This window comes from Somniosus microcephalus, chromosome 6 (genome assembly GCF_052327205.1).
Source record: "Somniosus microcephalus isolate GS21.2 chromosome 6, FLI_Smic_1.0, whole genome shotgun sequence".
NCBI classification, from domain to species: domain Eukaryota; kingdom Metazoa; phylum Chordata; class Chondrichthyes; order Squaliformes; family Somniosidae; genus Somniosus; species Somniosus microcephalus.
The window spans coordinates 2,117,419-2,134,061 of NC_140992.1; the positions used below are offsets into that span (position 1 = coordinate 2,117,419).

Sequence of the window (16,643 nt, forward strand, 5' to 3'; positions counted from 1 at the left end):
TCATAGGGTTAGGGTTAGAAAGTTATGATGTGGTGTTCCACAGGGATCGGCGCCGGGGACCACAGGGATCGGCGCCGGGGACCACAGGGATCGGCGCCGGGGACCACAGGGATCGGCGCCGGGGACCACAGGGATCGGCGCCGGGGACCACAGGGATCAGTGCTGGGACCACAGGGATCGGCGCCGGGGACCACAGGGATCGGCGCCGGGGACCACAGGGATCGGCGCCGGGGACCACAGGGATCAGTGCTGGGACCACAGGGATCGGCGCCGGGGACCACAGGGATCGGCGCCGGGGACCACAGGGATCGGCGCCGGGGACCACAGGGATCAGTGCTGGGACCACAGGGATCGGCGCCGGGGACCACAGGGATCGGCGCCGGGGACCACAGGGATCGGCGCCGGGGACCACAGGGGTCAGTGCTGGGACCACAGGGATCGGCGCCGGGGACCACAGGGATCGGCGCCGGGGACCACAGGGGTCAGTGCTGGGACCACAGGGATCGGCGCCGGGGACCACAGGGGTCAGTGCTGGGACCACAGGGATCGGCGCCGGGGACCACAGGGATCGGTGCTGGGACCACAGGGATCGGCGCCGGGGACCACAGGGATCGGCGCCGGGGACCACAGGGATCGGCGCCGGGGACCACAGGGGTCAGTGCTGGGACCACAGGGATCGGCGCCGGGGACCACAGGGATCGGCGCCGGGGACCACAGGGGTCAGTGCTGGGACCACAGGGATCGGCGCCGGGGACCACAGGGATCGGCGCCGGGGACCACAGGGATCGGCGCCGGGGACCACAGGGATCGGCGCCGGGGACCACAGGGGTCAGTGCTGGGACCACAGGGATCGGCAAGGACCACTGTTGTTCACCATTTACATAAAGAATTTGGACTCAGGAATCGGAAGTACAATGTCAAAATTTGCAGATGACACCAAATTGGGGGGGTGTTGTTAATACAGAAAGACATTAATAAACTTGTAGAATGGGTGTCTAATTGACAAATGAACCTCACTATGGATAAGTATGAGGTGATACATTTTGGTAGGAAGGATAAGGAGGTCACATACTCTTTGTAAAATCAGAATCTGAATGGGATGGAGGAGCAGAGGGATCTGGGGGTACAGATGCACAAATCACTAAAAGTAGCGACACAGGTTAATTAAAAAAGCAAACAAAGCACTGGGGTTAATTTCTAGAGGGATAGAATTGAAAAGCAGAGAAGTTGTGTTAAATCTGAATCGAACCTTGGTTAGACCACACTTGGAGCACTGTGAGCAGTTCTGGTCTCCGTAGAAAAAGAGGGAGGCGTATGACAGATACCGAGGGCTAAATACTTCAGAATCTTTAGAGGAGTACAGAAAGTGCAGGGGTGCAATTCAAAATGATATTAGGAAAGCAAAGAGAGAGCATGAAAAATTCTTGGCAAGTAAAATCAAGGAAAACCCAAAGATGTTTTATAAATATATTAAGCGTAAGAGGATAACTAAAGAACGGGTAGGGCCTATGAGAGATCATGAGGGTAATCTGTGTGTGGAGGCGGGAGATGTCAGTAGGGTTCTTAATGAATACTTTGCGCCTGTTTTCACAAAGGGGAGGGGCGAAGCAGACATTGCTATCAGGGGGGGAGGAGTGTGAAATATTAGATGAAATAAACATAGTGAGAGAGGAAGTATTGAGGGGTTTAGCAGATTTAAAAGTGGATAAATCCCCAGGCCCGGATGAAATGTATCCCAGGCTGTTAAGCGAAGCAAAAGAGGAAATAGCAGAGGCCCTGACCATCATTTTCTAATCCTCTCTGGCTTCAGGTGTGGTGCCGGAGGACTGGAGGACTGCTAATGTGGTACCCTTGTTTAAAAAGGGAGAAAAGGATAGACCGAGTAATTACAGGCCAGTCAGCCTAACCTCGGTGGTGGGGAAATTATTGGAAAGAATTCTGAGGGACAGGATAAATCTTCATTTAGAAAGACACGGATTAATCAAGGATAGTCAGCACGGATTTGTTAAGGGAAGGACGTGTCTGACAAACTTGATTGAATTTTTTGAGGAGGTAACAAGGAGGGTAGATGAGGATAGTGCATTTGATGTAGTGTATATGGACTTTAGCAAGGCTTTTGATAAGGTTCCACGTGGCAGACTGGTCACGAAGTTAAAAGCCCATGGGATCCAGGGCAAAGTGTCAAGTTGGATTCAAAACTGACTCGGAGGCAGGAAGCAGAGGGTAATGGTTGATGGGCATTTTTGTGACTTGAAGGCTGTGCCCAGTGGGGTTCTGCAGGGCTCAGTGCTAGGTCCCTTGCTTTTTGTGGTATATATCAATAATCTAGACTTGAATATAGGGGTAATGATTAAGAAGTTTGCAGATGATACTAAAATACTGAAGAAGGAAGCTGTAGACTGCAGGAAGATATCAATAAATTGGTCAGGTGGGCAGAACAGTGGCAAATGGAATTCAATCCGGAGAAGTGTGGGGTAATGCATTTGGGGAGGGCTAACAAGGAAAGGGAATACACATTAAATGGTAGGACACTGAGAAGTGTAGAGGAACAAAGGGACCTTGCAGTGCATGTCCACAGATCCCTGAAGGTAGCAGGACAGGTAGATAAGATGGTTAAGAAGGCATACGGAATGCTTGCCTTTATTAGCCGTGGCATAGAATACAAGAGCAGGGGGGTTATGCTTCAACTGTATAAAACACTAGTTAGGCCTCAGCTAGAGTACTGCGTGCAGTTCTGGTCACCACATTACAGGAAAGATGTGATTGCACTAGAGAGGGTACAGAGGAGATTTACAAGGATGTTGCTGGGAGTAGAGAATCTTAGCTATGAGGAAAGACTGGATAGGCTGGGTCTGTTTTCCTTGGAACAGAGGAGGCTGAGGGGAGACCTTATTGAGGTGTATAAAATTATGAGGGGCATAGATAAAGTGGATAGAAAGGACCTATTTCCCTTAGCAGAGGGGTCAAAAACCAGGGGTCACAGATTTAAAGTAATTGGTGGAAGGTTTAGAGGGGATTTGAGGGGAAATTTCTTCACCCAGAGGGTTGTGGGGGTCTGGAACTCACTGCATAAAAATAAAACAAAAAAGGTGACTCAACCGTGGCTAACGAGGGAAATTAGGGATAGCATAAGATCCAAGGAGAGGACATATAAATTGGCCAGAAAAAGCAATAATCCTGAGGATTGGGAGCAGTTTAGGATTCAACAAAGGAGGACAAAGGGATTAATTAAGAAAGGGAAAAGAGAATATGAGAGTAAGCTAGCAGGGAACATAAAAACTGACTGTAAAAGCTTTTATAGATATGTGAAGAGAAAAAGATTGGTGAAGCCAAGCGTAGGTCCCTTGCTGTCAGAATCAGGGGAATTTATAATGGGGAACAAAGAAATGGCAGACCAATTAAATACATATTTTGGTTCTGTCTTCACAAAGGAGGACACAAATAACCTCCCAGAAAAGTCGGGGAACATAGGGTCTGAAGAAAGGGAGGAATTGAAAGAAATCAGTATTTGTAGGGAAATGGTGTTAGGGAAATTGATGCACTGGACAAACAGGGGGCTAAAGGGGGGGAGGAGCTAAACACGATCAAAATCACTAAGGAAGTGGTACTCGGTAAAATAATGGGACTCCAGGCGGATAAATCACCTGTACCTGATGGCTTACATCCTAGGGTCTTGAGGGAAGTGGCGGTAGGGATTGTGGATGCATTGGTAATAATTTTCCAAAACTCCCTGGACTCAGCAAAGGTCCCGGCAGACTGGAAAACTGCTAATGTAACACCCTTATTTAAAAAGGGCAGTAGACAGAAGGCTGGAAACTATAGACCAGTTAGCCTAACATCTGTGGTAGGTAAAATTTTGGAGTCCATTATTAAGGAGACAGTAACAGGACATTTGGATAATCATAATTTAATAGGACAAAGTCAGCATGGTTTTATGAAGGGGAAGTCATGTTTGACAAATTTGTTGGAGTTCTTTGAGGAGGTAACATATAGGGTGGATAAAGGTGAACCAGTGGACGTAGTGTATTTAGACTTCCAAAAGGCATTTGACAAGGTGCCACACAAAAGATTATTGCTTAAGATAAAAAATCACGGGATTGGAGGTAATATTCTGGCATGGATAGAGGATTGGCTATCTAACAGAAGGCAGAGAGTTGGGATAAATGGTTCATTCTCAGACTGGCAATCAGTAACTAGTGGTGTTCCGCAGGGGTCAGTGCTGGGTCCCCAACTCTTTACAATCTATATTAACGATTTGGAGGAGGGGACCGAGTGTAACATATCAAAGTTTGCAGATGATACTAAGATGGGAGGGAAAGTAGTGAGTGAGGAGGACATAAAAAACCTGCAAGGGGACATAGACAGGCTAAGTAAGTGGGCAGAGATTTGGCAGATGGAATACAATACTGGAAAGTGTGAGGTTATGCACATTGGCAGGAAAAATCATAGAGCAAGTTATTATCTTAATGGCAAGAAACTGGAAAGTACTGAAGTACAAAGGGATCTGGGGGTCCTGGTGCACGAAACTCAAAAGGTTAGTATGCAGGTGCAGCAAGTGATTAAGAAGGCCAATGGAATGTTGGCTTTCATTGCTAGGGGGATAGAATATAAAAATAGGGAGGTATTGCTTCAGTTGTACAAGGTATTGGTGAGACCGCACCTGGAATACTGCGTACAGTTTTGGTGTCCATAGTTAAGAAAGGACATACTTGCTCTCGAGTCAGTACAAAGAAGGTTCACTCGGTTAATCCCGGGGATGAGGGGATGGACATATGAGGAGAGGTTGAGTAGATTGGGACTCTACTCATTGGAGTTCAGAAGAATGAGAGGCGATCTTATTGAAACATATAAGATTGTGAAGGGGTTGGATCGGGTGGATGCGGGGAGGATGTTCCCGATGATGGGTGAAACTAGAACTAGGGGGCATAGTCTTAGAATAAGGGGCTGCTCTTTCAAAACTGAGATGAGGAGGAACTACTTCACTCAGAGGGTGGTAGGTCCATGGAATATGCTGCCCCAAAAAGCTGTAGAAGCTACATTATTACATAAATTTAAAACAGAAATAGACAGTTTCCTAGAAGTAAAGGGAATTAAGGGTTACGGGGAGCGGGCAGGAATTTGGACATGAGACAAGGTTCGGATCGGTTATGGCCCTGTGGGTAGCGGAGCGGGCCCAGGGGCCGTGTAGCCTGAACCTGCTCCTATTTCGTGTTTCTAATTCTGTTAGATTCAGGAGATGGTTCTATGATAGTGGATTGGCGGTTAGGATCAGATCAGCCATGATCTTATTGAATGGCGGAGCAGGCTCGAGGGGCCGATTGGCCTACTCCTGCTCCTATTTCTTATGTTCTTATGATTGAAGGCCGATAAATCCCCAGGGCCTGATAATCTACATCCTAGGGTATTTAAGGAAGTGGCCCTAGAAATAGTAGATGCATTGCTGTTCATCTTCCAAAATTCGATAGACTCTGGAACAGTACCCATAGATTGGCGGGTAGCTAATGTTACCCCACTGTTCAAAAAGGGTAGTAGAGAGAAAACGGGGAATTACAGACCGGTAAGCCTGATATTGGTAGTGGGGAAAATGCTAGAGTCTATTATAAAAGATGTAATAGCAGAGCACTTGGAAAAAAGTGACCGGATCGGACAAAGTCAACATGGATTTACAAAAGGTAAATCTTGCTTGACTAATCTACTGGAATTTTTTGAGGATGTAACTAGTAAAATAGATAAGGGAGAACCACTGGATGTGGTGTATTTGGACTTTCAGAAGGCTTTCGATAAGGTCCCACATAAGAGATTAGCGTGTAAAGTTAAGGCACATGGGATTGGGGGCAAGGTATTGACTTGGATAGAGAACTGGTTGGCAGATAGAAAGTAAAGAGTTGGAATAAACGGGTCTTTTTCAGAGTGGCAGGCAGTGACTAGTGGGGTACCGCAGGGATCGGTCCTTGGACCCCAGCTATTCACAATATATATAAATGATCTAGACAAGGGAACTAGATGTAATATCTCCAAATTTGCAGACGACACAAAGCTGGGTGGGCGTGTGTGCTGTGAGGAGGATGCCAAGAAACTACAGTATGATTTGGACAGGTTGGGTGATTGGGCAGAAGCATGGCAGATGCAATATAACGTGGATAAATGTGAGGTTATCCATTTTGGTGTCAAAAACAGGAAGGCAGATTATTATCTGAATGGCAATAGATTGGGAGAAGGGGAAGTGCAACGAGACCTGGGTGTCCTTGTGCACCAGTCGCTGAAGGTAAGCATGCAGGTGCAGCAGGCGGTTAAGAAGGCAAATGGTATGTTGGCCTTCGTAGCGAGAGGGTTTGAGTACAGGAACAAGGATGTGTTGCTGCAGTTGTACAGGGCCTTGGTGAGACCACATCTTGAGTATTGTGTGCAGTTTTGGTCGCCTTATCTGAGGAAGGATATTCTTGCCATGGAAGGAGTTCAGCGAAGATTCACCAGTCTGATACCTGGGATGGCAGGAATGACGTTTGAGGAGAGATTGGGTCGATTGGGCTTGTACTCGCTGGAGTTTAGAAGAATGAGAGGGGATCTCATTGAAGCTTATAAAATTCTGGCAGGACTGGACAGACTAGATGCAGGGAGGATGTTCCCAACGGTCGGGGAATCCAGAACCAGGGGTCACAGTCTAAGGATAAGGGGTAGGCCTTTTAGGACAGAAATGAGGAGGAATTTCTTCACCCAGAGAGTGGTGAACCTGTGGAATTCTCTACCACTGAAGGCAGTAGAGGCCAATTCATTAAATATATTCAAGAAGGAGTTGGATATATTTCTTAAGGCTAAAGGGATCAAGGGATATGGGGAGAAGGCAGGGACAGGGTACTGAGTTTGGATGATCAGCCATGATCTCATTGAATGGCGGAGCAGGCTCGAGGGGCCGAATGGCCGACTCCTGCTCCTATCTTCTATGTTTCTATGCCTGAAAGGATGATAGATGCAGGAACCCTAACCACATTTAAAAAGTACTTGGGATGCTGTAACCTGCAGGGCTACGGACCAAGAGCTGGGAAGTGGGATTAGGCTGGATAGCTCTTTGTTGGCCGGCGCGGACACAATGGGCCGAAATGGCCTCCTTCCGTGCTGTAACTTTCTATGATTCTATGATATTTTAAAAAGGATATAGAGGCACTGGAGAATGTGCAGAGATTTACAAGAATGAAACCAGAGCTGAGAGATTATACCTATCAGGAAAGATTGAATGGGCCGGGGCTCTTTTCTCTAGAAAGGAGAAGACCGAGAGGTGACCTGATAGAGGACTTTAAAATTATGACGTGCTTTGATTGGGTAAACATAGAGAAGATGTTTCCATTTGTGGGGGAGACCAGAACTAGGGGGCCATAAATATAAGATAGTCACCAATAAATCCAATCTGGAATTCAGGAGAAACTTCTTTCCCCAGAGAGTGGTGAGGATGTGCCAGAGAGAGTGGTTGAGGTGAATAGTATCGATGTATTTAAGGGGAAGCTCGACAAGCACGTGAGGGAGAAAGGATTAGAAGGATATGTTGATGAGGTGGGAGGAGGCTGGTGTGGAGCATAAACACCGGCACGGGCCAGTTGGGCCGAATGGCCTGTTTCTGTGCTGTAAGTACAATGTAAGACTACTATGTATATACACACACCAGCGACAGGACAACCCGCAGCTTTCATGATTTCATCTCCAGTGCACCGTTTTGGTATTGATGGGGGTACATAGTTTTAATATTCATTTTCTGGATGTGGGTGTCGCTGGCAAGGCCAGCATTTATTGCCCATCCCCTAGTTTCCCTCGAGAAGGTGGTGGTGAGCCACCTTCTTGAACCGCTGCAGTCCGTGTGGTGAATGTGCTCCCACAGTGGTATTAGGGAGGGAGTTCCAGGATTTTGACTCAGTATCAGGCCTGCTCTGCCCCAGAAACCTCAAACCGGACAAACCAGTGACTAAGAAGATAAATGCAAATGGGGCTGCATTGATTGGCCTCCCGGAGGTGGTGCGCTAAGGTTTTCGGGTCACGTGTGAGCTTGGTCCCTCAGCTTGGACTCTCTGAACCTTCGCATGTTTCAGGTTCCTCTGTAATATTTATGATTAACAGGAGATTCCTTGCTCGCCGGAGCTCTGGAGGTTTTGTGTTTCACAGAGTATTTACTTACCGCACTCTATATTTAAACACAGGAAAAAACTCTTGCAAATGTCCAGCCATTGCAAACAAAAAAAACCCCAGTGACAGAGATATTCAACAACAGCAAGAACAACTTGCCTTTATGTAGCACATTGATGCAGAGAAACATCCCGAAGCACTTCACAGGCGTAATTAGAAACAAAAATGGATGCCCAGCCTAAGAAAGAGGTGCCCGTACTGATAAAGGAGGAAACAGCGGAACGATGGCCAGGGTCATGTTATCAGGGCAGCTTGCATATACTTGGTTTGTATTCCCTGGAGTTCAGAAGGTTGGAGGGACGATCTAATCAAGGTCTTCAAGAGGATTTAATAGGATAGACACAGAGAAACTAATGTCATCTGTAAACTTAGATACACAACTCTCTATTCCTTCGACCGAGTCATTAATATATACAGTGAAAAGCAGAGGCCCGAGTACAGACCCCTGGGGAACACCACATGTTACATCCCAATTAGAGAAAGTTCCCTTTATCCCCACTCGCTGTCTCCTACCTAACGAACAATCACCGACTCAGCATTTCGAAAGGAATTTCACACTCTGTCTGGGAAGTTGTGCTGTTTATTATCATCCCTTATTCTCAAAGCAAGTTTGCTGTTTGGCTGAAGTTAGTGGGATGACACTGAGCGCCTCTGTCTTGTGTTTATGCTCTGAGCACGAGTGGTGGGCACTAGATCGGGAGGAGCTGATGGTGCGGGGGAAGGGGGACAGATTATTCCTGGTCTGGAAAGCTGGAACTGTGAACGACACGGGATTCACAGGACCTGCCTGCCTGTTTGGTGGTTTCACTTAGATCCCATGGCACTAATCGAAGAGGAACAGGGAGTTCTCCCGGTGTCCCGGCCAACATTCCTTCCTCAACCAACAGCAACACAAACACGTTTAATTGGCCATTCATCTCATCGCTGTTTCTAGGATCCTGATGTGCAGAATGTTCCTTCACCATTTGCCTACAGAATAACAGACACTGATCTTCAAAGTCTTTCCAAATACGTGGGGTGTGTTTAGAGGATTCTGAGGGAGTTGGTGAGGTGTTGTATAAACACCAGTCTGTCTGTCACTTTGAATGTGCAGTGACTGGAGCTGCGGAAACTTCACCGCTTATTGTTAGTTTTTCACATTGAATTTTAAGTGGAATCATATGCTGAGAGATATTTTAATTCTGGATACCTTGAGCATTTTATTTTTGCACCGTTTTGAATCGCAGCCCACACAGGACAAGAAAAGGGGTCCTGTCTGAGTAACACAGGTAGTTCTGTAATGTGCTGGCAACCACACAATACTGTTCCTTGCACCAAGGGCAGTGGGTTCCTGTGGTTACTGCTGCCCCGTCCCTCCCACTGACCAAGGCCGAGTCTCTCCGTCCCTCCCACTGACCAAGGCCGAGTCTCTCCCCCGTCCCTCTCACTGACCAAGGCCGAGTCTGTCCTCCGTCCCTCTCACTGACCAAGGCCGAGTCTCCCCTCCGTCCCTCCCACTGACCAAGGCCGAGTCTCTCCTCCGTCCCTCCCACTGACCAAGGCCGAGTCTCTCCTCCGTCCCTCTCACTGACCAAGGCCGAGTCTCTCCTCCGTCCCTCCCACTGACCAAGGCCGAGTCTCTCCTCCGTCCCTCCCACTGACCAAGGCCGAGTCTCTCCTCCGTCCCTTTCACTGACCAAGGCCGAGTCTGTCCTCCGTCCCTCCCACTGACCAAGGCCGAGTCTCTCCGTCCCTCCCACTGACCAAGGCCGAGTCTCTCCTCCGTCCCTCTCACTGACCAAGGCCGAGTCTGTCCTCCGTCCCTCTCACTGACCAAGGCCGAGTCTCCCCTCCGTCCCTCCCACTGACCAAGGCCGAGTCTCTCCTCCGTCCCTCCCACTGACCAAGGCCGAGTCTCTCCTCCGTCCCTCCCACTGACCAAGGCCGATTCTCTCCCCCGTCCCTCCCACTGACCAAGGCCGAGTCTCTCCTCCATCCCTCACTGACCAAGGCCGAGTCTCTCCTCCGTCCCTCCCACTGACCAAGGCCGAGTCTCTCCTCCGTCCCTCTCACTGACCAAGGCCGAGTCTGTCCTCCGTCCCTCCCACTGACCAAGGCCGATTCTCTCCCCCGTCCCTCCCACTGACCAAGGCCGAGTCTCTCCTCTGTCCCTCCCACTGACCAAGGCCGAGTCTCTCCTCCGTCCCTCCCACTGACCAAGGCCGATTCTCTCCCCCGTCCCTCCCACTGACCAAGGCCGAGTCTCTCCTCCGTCCCTCCCACTGACCAAGGCCGAGTCTCTCCTCCGTCCCTCCCACTGACCAAGGTCGAGTCTCTCCTCCGTCCCTCCCACTGACCAAGGCCGAGCCTCTCCTCCGTCCCTCCCACTGACCAAGGCCGAGTCTCTCCTCCGTCCCTCCCACTGACCAAGGCCGAGTCTCTCCTCCGTCCCTCCCACTGACCAAGGCCGGGTCTCTCCTCCGTCCCTCCCACTGACCAAGACCGAGTCTCCCCTCCTCTCTCAGCGACACAGGGCCGGAGTCTCTCCTGGTTTGGGATACAGAGACAGGACACTGATAAGTTGGGTCGAGTCTGTATTCAGGTGTGTGGCGGGGTGTGGGCCTATCAATGCAGATGAGGAACCAGAAAGAAAGACTTGTATTTCTATATCATCGTTCACACCCTCAGGACGTCCCAAAGCACTTCACAGCCAATGAAGCAGCTTTGAAGTGTAGTCGCTGTTGTAATGTAGGAAACACGGCAGACAATTTGCGCACAGCAAGCTCCCACAAACAGCAATGTGATAATGACCAGATAATCTTTTTTAAAATTTGTTTATGGGATGTGGGCGTCGCTGGCAAGGCCAGCATTTATTGCCCATCCCTAATTGCCCTCGAGAAGGTGGTGGTGAGCCACCTTCTTGAACCATTGCAGTCCGTGTGGTGAAGGTACTCCCACAGTGCTGTTAGGGAGGGAGTTCCAGGATTGTGACCCAGCAACGATGAAGAAACGGTGATATATTTCCAAGTCAGGATGGTGTGTGACTTGGAGGGGAACTTGGAGGTGGTGGTGTTCCCGTGCACCTGCTGCCCTTGTCCTTCTAGGTGGAAGAGGTCGCGGGTTTGGGAGGTGCTGCCGAAGAAGCCTTGGCGAGTTGCTGCAGTGCATCTTGTAGATGGTACACACTGCAGCCCCGGTACTGTATTATTGATGTTGGTTGGGGGATAAACATTGGCCCCAGGACACCAGGGATAACTCCCCTGCTCTTCTTCGAATAGTGCTGTGGGATCTTTTACGTCCACCTGAGACAGTAGATGGGGCCTCGGTTTAATGTCTAATCCAAAAGACGGTATCTCCCTCGGTACTGTCCCTCCGACAGTGCAGCGCTCCCTCAGTACTGCCCCTGCGATAGTGTAGCGCTCCCTCAGAACTGCCCCTCCGACAGTGCAGCGTTCCCTCAGTACTGCCCCTCCGACAGTGCAGAGCTCCCTCAGTACTGCCCCTCCGACAGTTCAGAACTCCCTCAGTACTGCTCCTCCGACAGTGCAGTGCTCCCTCAGTACTGCCCCTCCGACAGTGCAGTGCTCCCTCAGTACTGCCCCTCCGATAGTGCAGTGCTCCCTCAGTACTGCCCCTCGACAGTGCAGTGCTCCCTCAGTACTGCCCCTTGACAGTGCAGCACTCCCTCAGTACTGCCCCTCCGACAGTGCGGCGCTCCCTCAGTACTGCCCCTCCGACAGTGCGGCGCTCCCTCAGTACTGCCCCTCCAACAGTGCAGTGCTCCCTCAGTACTACCCCTCCGACAGTGCAGCGCTCCCTCAGTACTGCCCCTCCGACATTGGAGCGCTCCCTCAGTACTGCCCCTCCAACAGTGCAGAGCTCCCTCAGTACTGCCCCTCCGACAGTTCAGAACTCTCTCAGTACTGCCCCTCCGGCATTGCAGCACTCCCTCAGTACTGCCCCTCGACAGTGCAGTACTCCCTCAGTACTGCTCCTCCGACAGTGCAGTGCTCCCTCAGTACTGCCCCTCCGACAGTGCAGTGCTCCCTCAATACTGCCCCTCCGATAGTGCAGTGCTCCCTCAGTACTGCCCCTCGACAGTGCGGCGCTCCCTCAGTACTGCCCCTCCGACAGTGCAGCGCTCCCTCAGTACTGCCCCTCTGACAGTGCAGTGCTCCCTCAGTACTGCCCCTCGACAGTGCAGCACTCCCTCACTACTGCCCCTCCGACAGTGCGGCACTCCCTCAGTACTGCCCCTCTGACAGTGCAGTGCTCCCTCAGTACTGCCCCTCCGATAGTGCAGTGCTCCCTCAGTACTGCCCCTCGACAGTGCAGCACTCCCTCAGTACTGCCCCTCGACAGTGCAGCACTCCCTCAGTACTGCCCCTCGACAGTGCAGCGCTCCCTCAGTACTGCCCCTCGACAGTGCAGCGCTCCCTCAGTACTGCCCCTCGACAGTGCAGCACTGCCTCAGTACTGCCCCTCGACAGTGCAGCGCTCCCTCAGTACTGCCCCTCGACAGTGCAGCACTCCCTCAGTACTGCCCCTCCGACAGTGCAGCGCTCCCTCAGTACTGCACTGGGAGTTTCGGTCTAGATAATGAGCTCAAGTCTCTGGAGTGGGGTTCAAACGCAGGCTAAATAGAAATAAAAAGACAAGAGGCGTAAAGAGTAACGGGAGGGCAGTGAGCCGTGGAGGAAGCAGCAGAAAAGCGCAGTCTCTTTCTGAAACACTGCTTGTTGATTGATGAGTTTGGGCAAAGAGCCAGTTTTCTGTATGGTGTGTGATTGATGTGTTGGGTAATTAGTTGCTGCATTCTGTTCGTAATGTTGGTCAGTTGAACTAAGATTAATGACATTGGAATTTCCTTGTTTTGTCTACAGGTGAACTTCCTCTACCTCCTCCGCCTGTCGAAGGATTGAGCCAGTTCCCGACATTCCCTGGGGGATTCCCACCTCCGCCAACCTTGCTTTCTGACCATTATGAATCAGGTGCAACTTCAGATGTACAGGTGAGCAGATTGCAGCTTAGATTTCAGACAACAACAACTTGTATTTATATAGCGCCTTTAATGTAGTAAAATGCCCCAGGGCGCTTCACAGGAACGTTATCAAAAAAAATTTTGACACCGAGCCACATCAGGAGATATTGAGCCAGGTACCGAAAGCTTGGTTAAAGAGGGAGGTTTTAAGGAGCGTCTTAAAGGAGGAGAGGGAGGCGGAGAGACGGAAAGGTTTAGGGAGGGAATTCCCGAGCTTCGGGGACAAATTTTAGTATCGGTGTAAACGGGCAGAACTTGTACACGTGAACAACTTCAACACTTACCCATTGGAACTCGTTGAAAATGGTTATTGCAATGGGAGAAAGTGTTTACGATTCCGAAATTAAATGGAAAGATTTCCTTATCTTCTCTGGAAGGCGCCAGATTGCCAGTCGCATTGTGTCAACACACAAGGTTGCAGTAAATGGAAATGTTGCTGCATTGGACCTGACATCTGACTATTTAGAGTTGATGCATATCACTGGGAAATGCAGGAGAGCGCAGGTTGTATCTCAGTCCTTGTCAGAGCCCAATTAAGATGCTCTCAATGATTGGGTACATACTTGTTTCCATACCTCCAAAATTTCCTGTAAGATCGTGCTGCCAAGGATAAGGGGTTACAAGGGACTGACAGATGGGCCTCTTGAGATCAGTGCATGGAGATGGAGATTGTATTTTCCATTCTGCTCCCAGTGATTGCCACTTAAGACTGCCAGAACCCGTTGTGCCAATATTTAAAACCAAAGCAGATGGAGGTCACAGTAGTGCAGTTGATAGTTTTACTTCATTCACATGTGCTTCATAGTTTGTGAGTTAAGGCTAACTATGCTTGCTGAACTCCCACACTACATAGAAAGCATTTACCAGTATACTGAGGAATCGTGTTCACACCTCGTGAATTAGTGCCTGGGTCAGCAGTGTGAGAGTCAACAGTCTGGGGTTCAAATATTATTGTATACACTTACACAATGGGGGTGAAATTGGTCATGGGGGGGCGGGGCCCGAAACTGACGATAGCGAATCGCCCCCCTCCCCGCGTTACATACAATTATACTCGAACTGAACCTCCTCCCACCCTACTTCATCACACTCCATCAACATATCCCTCTATTCCTTTCTCCCTCATATGCTTACCTAACTTTCCCTTAAATGCATCGATACTATTCGCCTCAACCACTCCCTGTGGGAGCAAGTTCCACATTCTCACCACTCTCTGGGTAAAAAAGTTTTTCCTGAATTCCCTATTGGATTTATTAGTCACTAGCTTATATTTATTGAGGATGTAACTGGTAAAATAGATAAGGGAGAACCAGTGGATGTGGTGTACAGGAAACTTTCGATTTACCGGCACCTAAATAACCGGAAATCTCGGTTAACCGGCAAAATTCAGGAGTAGGTTCAGGTAAGTTTTACTTCATATTGTACTTGCCTTCCTCGATCTGTTGCTGTGCAAGGGTGTGGCTGCAGCTGTTGCAAAGCTACAGAGACGCTTGGAACTTGTGGCCATTGTTCTGCACTTGTTGCTAAGCAACAGGGTTTGTTGCTTTATACGGAGCTCTCAGCTCTCCGTATCTTTTACTATAGCTTTCGGTCCCGTCGGTGCCGGATAAAAAAAAGTTTCCTGTATTTGGACTTTCAGAAGGCTTTCGATAAGGTCCCGCATAAGAGATTAGCGTGTAAAGTTAAAGCACATGGGATTGGGGGCAAGGTATTGACTTGGATAGAGAACTGGTTGGCAGACAGAAAGCAAAGAGTTGGAATAAACGGGTCTTTTTCCGAGTGGCAGGCAGTGACTAGTGGGGTACCGCAGGGATCGGTCCTTGGACCCCAGCTATTCACAATATATATTAATGATCTAGACAAGGGAACCAGATGTAATATCTCCAAATTTGCAGACGACACAAAGCTGGGTGGGCGTGTGTGCTGTGAGGAGGATGTCGAGAAACTCCAGGATGATTTGGACAGGTTGGGTGATTGGGCAGAAGCATGGCAGATGCAATATAACGTGGATAAATGTGAGGTTATCCACATTGATGTCAAAAACAGGAAGGCAGATTATTATCTGAATGGCAATAGATTGGGAGAAGGGGAAGTGCAACGAGACCTGCAGTTTTGGTCGCCTTACCTGATGAAGGATGTTCTTGTCACGGAAGGAGTTCAGTGAAGATTCACCAGGCTGATACCTGGGATGGCAGGAATGACGTATGAGAAGAGATTGGGTCGATTGGGCTTATACTTGCTGGAGTTTAGACGAACGAGAGGGGATCTCATTGAAACTTATAAAATTCTGACAGGACTGGACAGACTAGATGCAGGAAGGATGTTCCCGATGGTCGGGGAGTCCAGAACCAGGGGTCACAGCCTAAGCCATTTAGGACAGAAATGAGGAGGAATTTCTTCACCCAGAGAGTGGTGAACCTGTGGAATTCTCTACCACAGAAGGCAGTAGAGGCCAATTCATTAAATATATTCAAGAAGGAGTTGGATATATTTCTTAAGGCTAAAGGGATCAAGGGGTATGGGGAGAAAGCAGGGACCGGGTACTGAATTTGGATGATCAGCCATGATCGCATTGAATGGCGGAGCAGGCTCGAGGGGCCGAATGGCCTGCTCCTGCTCCTATCTTCTATGTTTCTATGTCAATCATCACAGCCCCAGGACATCGCTGCAGGAGTTCCTCAGGGTAGTGAACTGGCCCCAACCATCTTCAATGACCTTCCCTCCATCATAAGGTCGGAAGTGGGGATGTTCATGCCCGCATGCAGCAAGACGAGGATGACATTCAAGCTTGGGCTGATAAGTGTCAGGTAACATTCGCGCCACACAAGTGCCAGGCAGTGACTATCTCCAACAAGCAAGAGTCTAACCAGCACCTATTGACATTGAACGGCATTACCATCAGCGAATACCCCACTAATCAACATGCTGAGGGTCATCATTGACCAGAAACTTAATTGGACCAGCCACATAAATACTGTGGCTACAAGAGCAGGTCAGAGGCTGGATATTCTGCGGCGAGTGCCTCACCTCCTGACTCCCCAAAGCCTTTCCACCATCTACAATACACAAGTCAGGAGTGTGATGGAATACTCTCCACTTGCCTGGATGAGTGCAGCTCCGACAACTCTCAAGAAGCTCGACACCATCCAGGACAAAGCAGACCACTTGATTGGCACCTCTTCCACCACCTTAAACATTCACTTCCTCCACCACCGGCGTACCGTGGCTGCAGTGTGTACCATCTACAAGATGCACTGCAGCAACTCGCCAAGGCTTCTTCGACAGCACTTCCCAAACCCGCAACCTCTACCACCTAGAAGGACAAAGGCAGCAGGCGCATGGGAACACCACCACCTCCAAATTTCCCTCCAAGTCACACACCATCCTGACTTGGAAATATATCGCCGATCCTTCATCGTTGCTGGGTCAAAATCCTGGAACTCCCTCCCTAACA

At 49.5% G+C, this 16,643-nt stretch overlaps 1 protein-coding gene across 2 annotated transcripts in view; it reads left to right on the top strand.

Moving 5' to 3' along the window:
• Positions 1–16,643, top strand: part of LOC147115369 (lipoma-preferred partner homolog) — a 377,893-nt gene that overhangs the window by 105,827 nt on the left and 255,423 nt on the right. For both annotated transcript variants that reach the window (XM_085989630.1, XM_085989631.1), the window contains exon 2: positions 13,032–13,159. The gene's annotated coding sequence lies outside the window, so the exon portion shown is untranslated. The remainder of the gene's footprint in view (positions 1–13,031; positions 13,160–16,643) is intronic.